General features: G+C 33.7%; 1 long non-coding RNA gene across 1 annotated transcript; it reads right to left on the reverse strand.

Moving 5' to 3' along the window:
* Positions 1-1,199: 1,199 nt before the first annotated feature.
* On the reverse strand, positions 1,200-6,337 carry LOC127722450 (uncharacterized). The gene is made up of 2 exons (XR_007991736.1): positions 6,229-6,337; positions 1,200-1,318 (listed from the first exon to the last, which is right to left on the reverse strand). It is a non-coding gene; the product is annotated as an uncharacterized LOC127722450 (long non-coding RNA).
* Positions 6,338-14,993: the final 8,656 nt, after the last annotated feature.

Consider the following 14,993-nt stretch of genomic DNA (forward strand, 5'->3'; position numbering starts at 1 on the left):
CAGATTGTAATACCTATTTCTTGCATACCACCAACTTTTGTCGTAGGCGAGACAATAAAATGATACTTTGAAGTACTGTACATGTATTGTTTAATATGCTTGACCAGTATAAAATGCCAGTTGCAGTATGACCAGTAATTTAGACTATTATCAATATACATGTATGTACATTCAGACTCTTATAAGTACAACAAGCAGTCATTTGACACTAACCAACAAGCATGCGAGGGCTGTATCAGACCCTCATGGGTAGTCAAAGTTGTTTAACACCCCCTGGTGGTACATGTAGCTCACAATAGCAATGACAGCATTACATGTAACTTCAGATGTGATGTACTATACATTGTAAATTTCACAGAAACCAGAAATTCTCATTATCCAAATTCTTATTTTAAATGAATAATTATTCAAGGTATTCATGAATTCAGATATGATGCACTATCAGGGAGACACCTAAAAATCCTTAGGGAAAACCGGTTGTGTCAGTCCTGCGATACAGTTGAGGATGGAAAACATTTTCTTTTGTATTGCAGGAAAAACGCTTCCATTAGACCAGTTTTTATTGAAAAATTAACAAAGGCTGAAAGTATAGAAAATTTTAATAGTCTCAATGAGAATAAAAAAATGATAAATATTCTTTGCCCATCAACACAAAAACAGGTAGAAAGCATAGGTTCCTTTATAATAAATTATAAAAAAAGTCATTGGCACTAAGGATAGGGGACTCATAATTGAATTTTGAACTATTTTCATTAGTTTGTTAAATATGATTATACATGATTTTTTCTTGTTATTATGTTAATGTTGTTTTTGTCACAAATCGTATAAGTTGGTTTATATGGCAATAAAAGTTTAATTTGTTTTGACTATGAGTAATCACTGAAACTATGAATTTTCATTATTCGAATTTGCTATTCTAAATGAATAACTATCCAAGATATTCATGGAATTCAGATATGATGCACTATTAATAATCCCAGAAAACTATGAATTCTCTTTATTCTAAATTGTTATTTCAAATGAATAATTATCAAAGGTATTCACTGTCATCAAGTAATGTAGTCTTTCTTACAAACTGTAAGTTTGCTATTTGTTCAATGCACAATTTTCTTCTTGTCCAATCTAATCGGAACATCATGCTGTAAGCCCTATTTGTTATTTACAAAAGCAATAAGTAAACACAAAATTATGAATTAATCCACTGTTTCACAATTAGCAGCTATGAGAGTTACTTAGTGACATCTATATATATTTCCTTTATCATGTATATGCCGGCTTCATAATCTGGCTGGGAATCATGCTCAAACCAATGTGAATTCTACAAAAAAAAAATACATTTAGAATAAAGTACTGAAACTAATCTAATATTGTATATATTTACAAAATGTACTCGATTTATCTAGAAGAAAAACCGGCGAGTCTAATTTGCTTGATAACAAAGTTCTATACAGCTGTATTTATGACTTATACAATTAAACTCATATATAAGTCCAATATAACAAGAAGAATAAAATCTTTCTTTGGGGTTCTATTTCTAAAAAGATGTTGTCTCTCTTTCTACATTAATGTTTTCTTATGTGTGTACTTCATTGAAGGCTTACTGTCTAATTGAGGCTAGCACTTTACATTTGTTTTGATCAATTCTTTAAAGTCTTTTCTCTCTAAACACAACAGCTGATTTCTTTTGATCATTTTGATAGGAATAAAATTACAACAAAGATAAGTTTAAAGAATGATAAAAAAAAAACAGAAATAAATGCACTGTTGCTACCTTACAGACTTTCCTTATGTCAAGTGCATATATATGTATATATATGAAAGAATTTTGTGTCATAAATGAATAAACCTTTTTTTAAGGTAAATCATGTAAATAAAGAATCTTTATCAAAGGTTAACCCTCTCTTTTAACATTTTAAGCAACCTAAAAAAGGCAAATATTTCCTTCTAATATTTAGTATTAAACCTTGAGTTTAATATGACATTTTCAAAGTTACCCGGTTTACTTTTTTCTTATTACAGCTTGTATTAAATAATGCTTTGCAGTTTTATTTTCCCCAGACCACACATTTTCTTTATGTTATATTAGTTATTTACCCATTTTTATGTTGATAAATCAATATTAAGATAACTTTTAAAACCTGTATTATATATATATATATATATATATATATATATATCCAAAATACCAGAATAAAATTATATCCTGTTGTTTCATATTTTTCTTAAATTTTCAATTAATTATGAATTTATCTGCAATTTGATGAGGACATTTAACATGTTTAAGATTTGTGAACATCATTATAAAATCATCTTCAATACCCATGAGGGGGCCTCGGTGGCCGAGTGGTCTAAGTAGTTACTACTGTAATCACTAGCCAGTCAACACTGAGGTTGTGAGTTCGATACCGCTCGTGCGGTGCACTCGACTCCAATCTTAATTGACTAGGATTGTCAGTTTTCCTATCGAAGGTCGGTGGTTTTCTCCGGGCACTCCGGCTTCCTCCACCAATAAAAGCTGGCCGCCACGAAATAGCCCAAAAGCGGTGCTTAAAAGTGGCGTTAAAACACCAAAAATCAAATCAAATCAATACCCATGACAGTTTAATATTCATCCCTCAAGGCAATAAACTGTTGTGTCTTAATCTGTTTATTACATATAACATGCATATATTAAAAGTCTTGATAATTACCTTTTTCAGTGTTAACATCCTGATTATTACCTATTCTAATATCACATGGTGACTGGTCATGAATTCATGTTCAGTAAATATATTTTTATAATTATTTATTTTGAAGTTGAAGTATAGTTTTTTTTTAAACCAAATTCTGAGACAAACATGTACCATGTAGTTAGATAAGTCAATTTCGTGACATCTTACTTGTAAAAAAACAATATCTATAAAAAATATTGTAAGCTTCATTAAATACTTATAAGTTTAGACCATGTTCACATAAAAAAAGGTAAACCGACAGAAAGTCACAGGACAAAAAGTCACAGGACATAAAGTCACAAATTTGATAGGACAAAAAGTCACAAATAATTTGTTGACAATTGTTTGAATGTATAAGAGAAAGATCTTGAAATATTTTCTTTTTATTACATATATTCATTTTCAAGTTTAGGAAATTGTTCATAATATAAAAAAGAAGATGTGGTATGATTGCCAATGAGACAACTCTCCACAAGAGACCAAATGACACAGAAATTAACAACTATAGGTCACCGTACGGCCTTCAACAATGAGCAAAGCCCATACCGCACAGTCAGCTATAAAAGACCCCAAAAGGACAATGTAAAACAATTCATACGAGAAAACTAACGGCCTAATTTATGAATAAAAAATGAACGAAAAACAAATATGTAACACATAAACAAACGAAAACCACTGAATTACAGCTGGCTCCTGACTTGGTACAGGCACATACATACAGAATGTGGCAGGGTTAAACATGTTAGCGGGATCCCAACCCTCCCTCTAACCTGGGACAGTGGTGTAACAGTACAACATAAGAATGAACTATAAAAATCAGTTGAAAGAGCCTTAACTCATCAGACGGATAAAAGTACAAATACTACAAATACAAGTGGATATGGCCGAGTACTTGTACATCAAAACAGCAAAAAGACACTAAGAACAGATCTGAGAGTACTGGCAGTTACTGACAGGTAGTTCAAAGCCACTAACAACTAATAAAAAAATCAGTAAGTAAGCAATAAATGTTTTTCTTGTCACAAACTGTAATTCATATGCTAGTCCAATTTATCCAATAAGCCTTGATAAATGAAAATTTATTAAATTTTAATCATGCAAAGGATATATTTCTTGGCACAATGAAGCCATTTAAGTACCAAGCCACTTTAACATTTTGTTTTCATAGCAATTATTTAATAATTATTGTTATTTATTGAAAAAAATTTAATTACAAAGTTGCTTCATATATAATAGTTCAAGAAAAAACAAAACTTATTTTTTAAATTAGTGTTTTCTTGTTTAAAGAAAAATGTTCTCAAAACTGAATTGGGAGTTTTTGTCCTGTGACTTTTTGTCCTGTGACTTTCTGTCCTACATTCTGAAAAAATATGCTTAGGAATAGATTTTTTTTATTTGTTTTCCCCACATACTGAATGTTAAACATAAAATAAATATAAATAAAATATTTTAATAATTAGGAAAAGGCAAAAAATCTGCAGTCAGATGTGAATGAGCACGATGAAAGGAGATGTAGAATAGATATCAATGATACATCAACCCAACAATAAAGTAACCAAAACACGTGTGATTTAACACATGTAGAACAAGAATGTGTCCATAGTACACCGATGCCCCACTCGCATCATTTTCTATGTTCAGTGGACCGTGAATTACGGGTCAAAACTCTAATTTGGCATTAAAATTTAGAAAGATCATATCATAGGAAACATGTGTACTAAGTTTCAAGTTGACTGAACTTCAACTTCATCAAAAGCTACCTTGACCAAAAACTTTAACCTGAAGCGGGACGGACGGACGGACGCACAGACCAGAAAACATAATGCCCATAAATGGGGCATAAAAATATGACTGATGAATAGAAAGTCCTTTAAACATGTTAATGGTAGAATAAATTAAAAGACACTTGACTGTTACAACTACATGTAGATAACATTTATGCACATGTAACATATTTGTTGATGTGGACGACCATTCTTGCCAATTCCAAAACACGATTAAAAGGAGATGTTGGGTATATTCCAAAGAGACAGCAGTCCCAAAATCAAGACAAGTAAAAAGGCATCAATGAATTTTGACTAACCATGCTAACAGGGCAAAATTTATGTAATAACTGACAAAGTTCAAATGAAAATATATAGTTTAGGCCACACTAATTTGATTAATAGTTCTTTGGATTGATAATTATATAAGACAAATCTGTGTGCCGTGTGCAGAGCGTCATCCCTCCACTATAACATGATAAAATATTTACAGATATTTTTTTCATCATGTTCATTGTAATTATTCATTTTGAGAAAAGATGAAACCTCCACAACACTTGTTCAATATGAATCCTTAGGTACATGCCCGGGGTACTGTACATGATGAAATAATGAACTTATTTTGTTTTATCAACTGTTTGTAAATGGCAACTGTTAAATTATGACTCTGTGCATTGTTTCAGGAATATTAATTTAATAACATTGTTTTATTTTGATGATTAATATTATTTTGAACCATCTAATAGACATTGACTTTCAATGCTTTATATTATAAAATCTATTCATGTTTCGTTGTCCATGACTCAGGAATTATTTGAAAAATATACTGAAAATGCATTTTTGCTAAAAAAGTCAATAAAATTAATAATTTTCACAACATTTTTTATATAAATATTTGATTAATGTAGTAAAATTCAACTTGAATTATCTCAAATTCTATTAAATAATTTTATAATAGTAATTATTGTACATCGCCCACAACGGGCACAAGGTAATTAAGTAAAACAAGGGACATACTTATAAACCAGCGTTAGCAAAGTTATTATTTGAATATCATGAATATGGACATGTAAAGATTGGTTGGTTGTTGGTTATAAAAAAACCAGTGACAAATTATTCATGCAAATTTAGGACGAGACAGTTATCAATACATTAACATACAATATGTAGAGGTCCTGTAATAGGCCATCCCGCACAACCAAACCAATGCACCACATGTTAGGGTTTAACAGTAAGACAATGAACAGGGGTGGATCCAGCCATTTTTAAAAGGGGGGGGGGGGGGGGTCCCGACCTAAGATAAGGGGGTTCAAACTAAATGTCCCCTTTCAATTGCATTGATCCTCTAAAAAAAAGGGGCCGGTTCAATCCCAGAAACCTCCGGCCCCTGGATCCGCCACTGGATGAAGAATAACCTTTTTTCTATTCCTTTGTTACCCTTGGGATGTATGTGAAGTACAGAAGTCCTAAGTGATTACATGACATAATTTCATAAACATGATAAAGCGGAGGGGAATGGTGTCATACAATGATACATGAATTTCAACGATGCATAAACTTTTTACAAGCCTAAATCCTAACTTTGCCTTGGAACATGCCACTATGCACAAGTGCGATGATATAGAACGTTGATTCATACCTGTAGGAACAAATGTCATACATGTCATGACAAATGTGCACATTTTTCCTTCAAAATCTTGGATCCATGATTATTCTGATAGACATGCTTTAAAATATTGTTCATTTCTACTCACCGATTGCAATATTCAGCTCAGCATATTGTACTGTAAGTTTCCCTTCTACGATTTTGTGTAAAATATAGTTTGCCGACCTGCTTTTCCGCCGACAAGAATGCAACAAAAAATAAAGAGGGTACAGGTACAGTAACGTTAAATCGTTTACGGATGATGAATTGTTTTCCGTTTTTAATAAAACTTGACAGATTTAATTAATTATTATCGGAAAATGTCCCTAATGGATAGTAATTCAAATTTAACCAGTTTTATTATGCTGTATAATATATATGTAACTTAGTCATATTCTTTAAATTTACTTCAGATACACCGACGAAACATTTTTATTTCCGCATAATCATGATAATTTATCAAATCTATTTCAAATATAAATTTGAATTCATGAATTCATAAGCCATCATCTCCAATAATGTATAAACTCTATTTTTAAAAGAAGGCTTCTGGTATGTAAAACAAGTTATAAAAGACTCTAAATATACAGAATAAAAAATAAAAGACACCTTAAGGAAAGTCGAATGCACAAGTCAAACGCGATCGCAAAATAACCCTAAATAAAAAACAACAACAATAGATTTTTTTAAATATAAAAAATGTTTAATAAATACATAGGAAAAAGTAAGAATTAAAATTGTTTTAGTTTTTATTAGGTTAAGTAGACATGGTAGACTATCAAAGTAACATAAACCGTCTTCTTTCTAATTTGTATTTTATTCTTAAAGGGGAGCAACCCCTGATACACACTGGGAAAGTTTCACCCGTTTTGTGTCCAAATTATTAAAATCTGAACACGACTGAACACGGTCTGACAACGTCTTGACGTAATTTTGTATCCACGGTCTGATTTCGACTGAATCAGTCGTAATGGATCTTAACAGCTTGCTAGAAGATTCAGTCTTGTTTATCTTGACATGTCTTAACGGACTGATTTACTTGAAGAGACTATCGATCGGTACGGCGTCTGAAAAGATCTAAAAAGTCTTGACGTTTTTCTCTAGCGGTAAATCCAGTCGATTAAGATATGATCAGACCTAAATGACCGTTTCAGACTGAAATCGTGCTACTAGTGATGTTAGATTTGCTGATTAATTCATGCTAACCAACGTCAGTACCTACAATCTTTACTTCAAAACCATCGTGTATTTTATATTTGTAAAGTTGATACGAGATGTCTTCATTCAATTCCCCCCAAGGGTGACTGGGGAATAGAAGTATGGTCACCATTGGTGTTCCTCCGAGCGGCAGTAAAACCCTTGCTAAAGTGGGGCGTTCGTTTGGCTGTGCGGGATGTACAAATTTGCAGCCACGTCCGGTCAGAATGGGGACGTTAAATCCGATGTCTCGTGTAAAGGGAGTGCCACGCTCTTTGCACGTCAAGATTCCTTAAAAAAAATCTTTGAGGGGTCCTTAGGTGACCTGTTGCAAGGCTAAATTTCTGTCCCTATCCAATATACCCTCATTTCCCGAGGCAGTCTAAATTTCTCCGACCTTAATCCCGGACGCCCCTATTACAGAACTTACCTGTTGTATTTATTGTAACGTGACCGAGGGGAGGAACGACAACGACACAGACGGACGGACATAGCCATCTATGGCACGACAATGTATCCTGTGGTAAATTCCATTAACTAAATAATACGGTATCTATTTACAAGTTTATTCACAAATGTACATTACTTCAGACTTATTGACAAATTATTAGCAACAAAGTTTAAACATATAAACTTTAAATACAAGTCCTCCAGAATCTATACTGATTCAAGACTTCAAGGAAAATCACATCCTTCCAGTATCACAGCTGATACACAATCTTCCAGTATCTTGACCAACTGACCTTTATCATAGAGTTTAATTACTGCATCTCAAGACAAACAAATAGGCATAACTAATTTTATTACCCTACACCCCAAGACATCGCTACTTGTCTTAATTACATCTGACAGTTCAACTTTATCTGCAGATAATAAAACTAGCCATTTGTCAAATTAGCCTTGCGTCATTAATTTTCTCTGTACACAAATAAACAGTTAAAAAGCCAATTTAACCAGAGGTCAATATTTACAAAACATTAAAATATTACATTATTGTTAATTTGTTCTCGTCCTGAATATGCATGAAATATTTGCCACTGGACGTTAAGCAACCAACAATGAATCAATCTTCATTCAATATATATTGAAGTCTATCCTGCATAAATATGATGTTCGAGATTTCAGCTTAATAAAACAGGTGTGAACATACCTGTGGTTTTACATAATCATCACATTTTAGTTGCGTTCTCTAAAGATAGAACATAGTGAAACTACGGAACAACACGTCTCGTCTTCTCACAAGTCATGTAATGGTTAATATAATAAATACGGTAAATCATTTATCTGCAACGGTTAACACTCTCTACAATTCATCGGGATGCGTCATACTTCTATAATTAGCATACAGAAAAAAATATTTTTGACGTTCTAGTTACTTCAAATAGTAACAATCTTGCATGTCTTCGAATGTTTCTGAAGTAATCGAGACGCCTCCTTCATTCACACACTTTAAATACTTAATCGCCAGAAAGTATGCATTGAAAATAATAAATTATTATCAGATCATGTATATATAAATATCATCAGATTTATTGAGAAAAAAAATTGTCGGATTTTCTCTTGTTCTGGCCATGTATTGAGTTATTCGCAATCAATTCTACAAAATAGAAATAATGAAAAGTATTCAACAATTATAGAATCTCATAAAGATTTAAAAACGATAAGTGTTTGTGTCAGGTCTGTAGAAAAAAAACCCAGCGTAGACGTATTCCAGTTGTGAGACTTAATTTGTAAACCATACCTTACAAGTAACATGTCTGAAATTGTGTCATGTACATGCTTTCCTATTCCAAAACCATATTCATCTCTCTCCATGATTCTTCTGGCTAAATATTTAACATTATATAGTCAGTTGCTTTTATTTATCGCAGTAGACAATCTTCCGAAGTGAGTGTTGGGAATGTAGAAAATCATTCAGTGAGTGGGCTGCTGATTACATAAAATCTCTAGGCTGTATGTTTTCAAAGTAGACAATCTTCCCAAGTGAATGTTGAAAATGTAGAAAATCTTTCAGTTAGTGGGCTGATGATTACATAATATCTCTAAGCTGTATGTTATCAAAGTAGACGATCTTTTCAAGTGAGTATTGCAAATGTAGAAAATCTTTCAGTTAGTGGGCTGATGAGTACATAATCTCTAAGCTGTATGTTATCAAAGTAGACAATCTTTTCAAGTTAGTGTGGAAATGTAGGAAATCTTTCAGTTAGTGGGCTTATGATTACATAATCTTTAAGTTGTATGTTATCAAAGTAGACAATCTTCCCAAGCGAGTGTTGGAAATGTAGACAATCTTTCAGTTAGTGTGCTGATGATTACATAATCTCTAAGCTGTATGTTATCAAAGTAGACAATCTTTTCAAATGAGTGTTGGAAATATAGAACATATTTCAATTGTTCAACTAGGTCATTGCATTAAATTCTTCGACTTATTTTCGAGACTGGAATTTCTGCCCTTCAATTGCCGACTGAGCAATCTTCATTTCAAGCTGGATACAAACATTTTCTATAACCATCATGGATGGTCAAATGATAGGTTTGTGAAGTTTCTCTTCACTTGTGTCTCCAGTGCGTCTGGGGAATAGAAATATAATCACTTGCCAAAGTGAGGCGTTCATTTAACTTTTTGCAGAAATTGAGTCATGAAAATGTGATCCTAATCCAAATCCGTATTAGTCGTTTTCTATTATGTTTTTGTCAAATTCATAACTTTTCATAGTCTTACTATTTCTTCAGAGTAAAAGTTTGTTTCAGATGATATAATTCTTTTAAACGATTGCTCAGTGAATTATCCTCTATTGGACGTTTATTAAATATATCTTTCCCTCCTTATTTCAGCATTTGCATTGCATATGCTACACGGGCAAGGTTCCAAATTCTAACTCTTCAATCATGAATTCCATTAATGCCTCTGTAAATTCCATGTTAAATAGTTGTTTTGTGTTATTTATATGAATGGATGTCGTATTGAAACTTTGTTCTCCTTCAGAATATATATTACATAATTCTTTTTCTTTTCCAACGCCAAGAACACTAGTCCGCTAGATTTCATCTTCTTGGGGAACCCCCCCCCCCCCCCCCCCCCCCCCCCCCAAGGGTGACTGGGGAATAGAAGTATGGTCACCATTGGTCTTCCTCCGACCGGCAGTAAAACCCGTGCTAAAGTGGGGCGTCCGTTTGGCTGTGCGGGATGTACAAATTTGTAGCCACGTCCGGTCAGAATGGGGACGTTAAATCCGATGCCTAATGTAAAGAGAGTGCTACGCTCTTTGCACGTTAAGAACCCTTGCAACAACTCTTCGAGGGGTCCGTAGGTGACCTGTTGCAAGGCTAAATTTCTGTCCCTATCCAATATACCCTCATTTCCCGTGGCAGTCTAAATTTCTACGACCTTAATCCCGGACGCCCCTCAAACAGAACCTACCTATTGTATTTATTGTTAATTTGTTCTCGTCCTGAATATGCATGAAATATTTGCCACTGGACGTTAAGCAACCAACAATCAATCAATCTTGGGGAAACTACTAATATTACGGGTACCGTAGATCTTTCCACTTGCCTCCACCATTTCTGTTATGCGACAATGAGGGATAGGGCAGACTAAAGTAGTTGTATCCCCTCTCCCGCTGAAAAGTTAACGTTGTCTGTTTACATATCTCTGTTCCTCTCAAGTATATACGTTTGGTCATAATCAGTTTACATGGTTAAAGTAGACCTTTTGTATAGTTTGAGAGAGAAAGAGAGAGAAACACATTTAATAGAAATTTTTTCCCGTCCTGAACATTCATAAAATATTTGCCAATTAACGTTAGGAAACGATCAATCTATTACAGGACATACCTATTGTATCTATGTAACACTTCTTAAAACTAAATTAACATTTCCCATCCCCAATTGCTTGCCATAGATGTTTCATACTATTATCTTTACAGAGATTGACTTCTGCTGAATGTTGTAACAGTTCTTTTAACTACATTAGCATGTTTAATGTGTCTTTCCTGACAAACGATACACAGATGTACTAGTACTATGACACTTATTTACTAAATCTGAATGTTATAAAAAGTCCTATAACATCATCATGTTCTACACCTCAGGGTGGCTGGGGAATAGAAATACTGTCACTACAAGTCGTCTGTCGACCAGCAATAAAACACTGGCCAACATTTGGCTTCGTTAAATCCGACTCCTCGTGTAGAGAGCGCGATACAATACAGTTAAATGTATTGTTATAACCGATTAGACAAAAAAGTACAAACCCGGATTAACAGCCCTCGGATTGTATCTACACGGAGACAGGGGTCCCTGTTCTATATTTAATTGGCCAAATGCTTTCACAAGGAAAGGTGTTGGTTATAAGCTGTAACCAAAAATATACATGTTCACCAACCAAGTTTCCCTTGGCAAAAGTTACTCTAAGCAAACAAATGTACTTTGAAGACACTTTTGTTTGTTTCTACGACCTTGAAAAACAAACCATACATTACTTCTACATTATATTCCATATTTCATTTAATGATGGAAATTGTTCAGTGCGAAAAAAAATTTCAGCTTTGGGAACATGTTTGTGCTCTGTTTAATATGTTTTGTGTAACATTTCTGTTCTAACACTTTCCCCACATTTAAATCGGTTTTGATTTTTTTTCTGTAATCATTGTATACTGTTCAAGATTTCACCTAAAAAAAACTATAGGCTTAGACTATTATAATCCTATTGTCTGATTATTAGAAGTGGAGCGGATATTGAACATTGATTGGTGTAAGATGATATACATATGTATATAACCTAGGCTAATACTGTGTTAATTTCTGACCGGTTATTTATAATTGTTACATATGGCTTAGTGAACAGACATGTTAAGTTCCAGATTCAACTTCCCAATTATCAATTTCCCATTTCTCAATTTCCCATTTCTCAGCAGTGACATACCCTCTGCCCCTTCGTATGGTGTTTACATATCTCAATTGATACGTTATTCTCGTGCTTGTTCACACTATACTGACTTCATATATAGGAGTGTGCTCCTTACGCAGAAACTGCTCCAACAAAGTTATGAGGAGGACAGATTAAAAATGACACTCCGTAAATTTTACGGACACCATCACCAATTGGTTGATCCATACGATGTGTCTTTGTCAAAACTAACTAAGGACATTTTTACCACGTGTTAGATTGTGGTTTGTCATTACGTCGTCTGATCTTTTAATTACCGAACGTGACTTATTCCCGATTGTGACTGTTTTGCTGAGTGTGAAACCGCATTGCTATAAGACGTCACGGTACCTTTCTATCCCAAATGGTTAACAATCACCGATTTCATCCGGAAAATTAGCGGTGGTTACCTGAGCGTTTTTTTATCAGTTAGGCGCTTGTATCCAATGTAAATGTATGGCGGTCTCTAACGTCCTGACGTAATAACAAGATGCCAACAAGATGTTGTGTCCCAGGATGTTCTGTGAGTGGTGGTCACAAATTCCCTTCAAATCCCGAGTTGTGTCTGGAGGGTTGCACTAAAAAGATCTGACCCTACCAAAGGTCTATGGAAACCGGGAAAACACGACATTGTTTGTCATCAACATTTTACAGCAAATGATTACAAGGAGACATTATTAGGTAAATTTTGTATGATCTACGTGTAGTTTATTCGTATTCTATTACTCTTAAAATTATCGGCATACTTTATGTCAGAAGTTGGATTTTTAGTGACCAGAAAGGGGGTTTTTAGGGGGTGGAAGGTAAACATTAAATAAACAAAATATATCATTTTTTTCTGTAAAACTAGCACTGTAGCAGCATACATGTAAGCCGAGACTATTATACTATTAGTATAATAGTCCCAGATGTAAGTAGCTTTGTATTGATATCAAGTTATACCAACTGTTCAAGCTTGTGTTTTACCTTTTCTAATATAACAATGTGTATTTGTTTATAAATAGTATTTCAAAACACCTGTAAATGTTCAAGGATCACATGTATTGGGCACAATCATTATCACAGCTGACTGACATTTTTTCTAAAAAAATTGTTATTGTTTTAGCATGAATTTGTGTTATAAAGTTTGTGTTGCTTTGTGGTTTCGTTTTACATTTTCAGGAAGACTACAAGTAAAGAGAATGTGAGTATGGCATTATTTAATAGATAGAAAAAAGAATTCCTTATTTTTTTTAATAATAATATGATCATAACAATGGAAAATTGGGGTCAAAATAATTTAAGAATTTAATAGATAAATCAAAAAAAAAATTTAACTTTCATCTTCTACTTTAAGTTAACTTGATGTAAATGGGAGTTACAAATGTATGTAAAAAATGTAAGTGGCTCATAACTTAAAATTAGCTGTTTGTTATCAATGTGTTGTTTTACTACATGCATATACCCACTCCAGGGTTAATGAAGCACAAATTGAAATAATCTAAACCTAAGAAGATGTGGTATTATGATTGCCAATGGCACTACTCTCCATTGAAAACATAAAGTATAAAAATAAGCAATATGCATGACGGTCACAGTACAGCCTTCAACATGGAGCCTTGACTCGCACAACAAAGTTGCTTAAGTAGTAAATACAACCAATTATAGGTCACACCTGCAACATGGAGACTTGTTTGTTTGCCATAGACCAACTAACTCAATGAGTGTGATTGCATGTGGAACAAAGATTTCTTGTTAAACGCTATTAAATAAAATCTTAATAAGCCTGGCCTGAATTATTATTTATAAATGTATGTAAAGTTATACAAGTACTATCCCCACTGCAATGTTAACAAAAAATAAAGCAGAATACATGTATGTGGTAGTTTTATTGCCCCCCCCCCCCCCCCAAAAAAAAAATGTTTCCAAGCACATGTGTGTAAAATTTTTAAGATCAGTTTCATGCTTTGTTTCCAGGTGATCGAAGTAGACTAAAGGTAGATGCAGTACCATCAGTGTTTAGCTTTCGTCCCAAAATAAATATTGTAAGCCCTAGAGCTTTAAGAATGCAATCGAGAAAAGCTACGAGTGTGGACAAAGCTCTTGACCAAGGAATACAACAAGAGGTTGAAGTCGAGTCTACACAGAATAGTACCAATATTTCCATACCTTCAGAGCCTGACGTACATGTACCCAAGGACATGGAGATCCAGTGTGAGTTACTTAGTCGGTATTCAATTGAGAATTTCATGGACAATCCAAAGGCAGTTTCATTTTATACAGGTTTTAAATCTGATGAAAATTTCATGTTCTTATTCCATGCACTAGGTCCTGCTGCATATGAGCTCAAATATAAATGTTCAACCCTTCATCCATCTGATCAGCTATTTATAACATTGATTAAACTCAGATGTGCCAAAGAAGATGTAGAATTATCCTTGCTATTTAATTTATCTGTTTCTACCATTGCTAGGATTTTTAATACCTGGATTAACTTCCTTTATTTTCAACTGAATGAATTAAATATTTGGCCATCAAGAGACATTGTTGATAAGCATATGCCAGTAGATTTTCAAAGAAAATTTCCAAGGACTCGAGTTATCCTTGATGCTACTGAGATTCCAATCCAGAAATCTCAAGACGTAAACATTCAGAGTGTGACTTGGTCTTCCTACAAGCACAAAAATACTGTGAAAACTATGGTCGGGTGTACCCCAAGAGGTGCTATATCGTATATTTCAGACTGCTATGGGGGATCTACCAGTGAC

The sequence above is a fragment of the Mytilus californianus genome, unplaced genomic scaffold (genome assembly GCF_021869535.1).
Source record: "Mytilus californianus isolate M0D057914Y unplaced genomic scaffold, xbMytCali1.0.p SCAF_12, whole genome shotgun sequence".
NCBI classification, from domain to species: domain Eukaryota; kingdom Metazoa; phylum Mollusca; class Bivalvia; order Mytilida; family Mytilidae; genus Mytilus; species Mytilus californianus.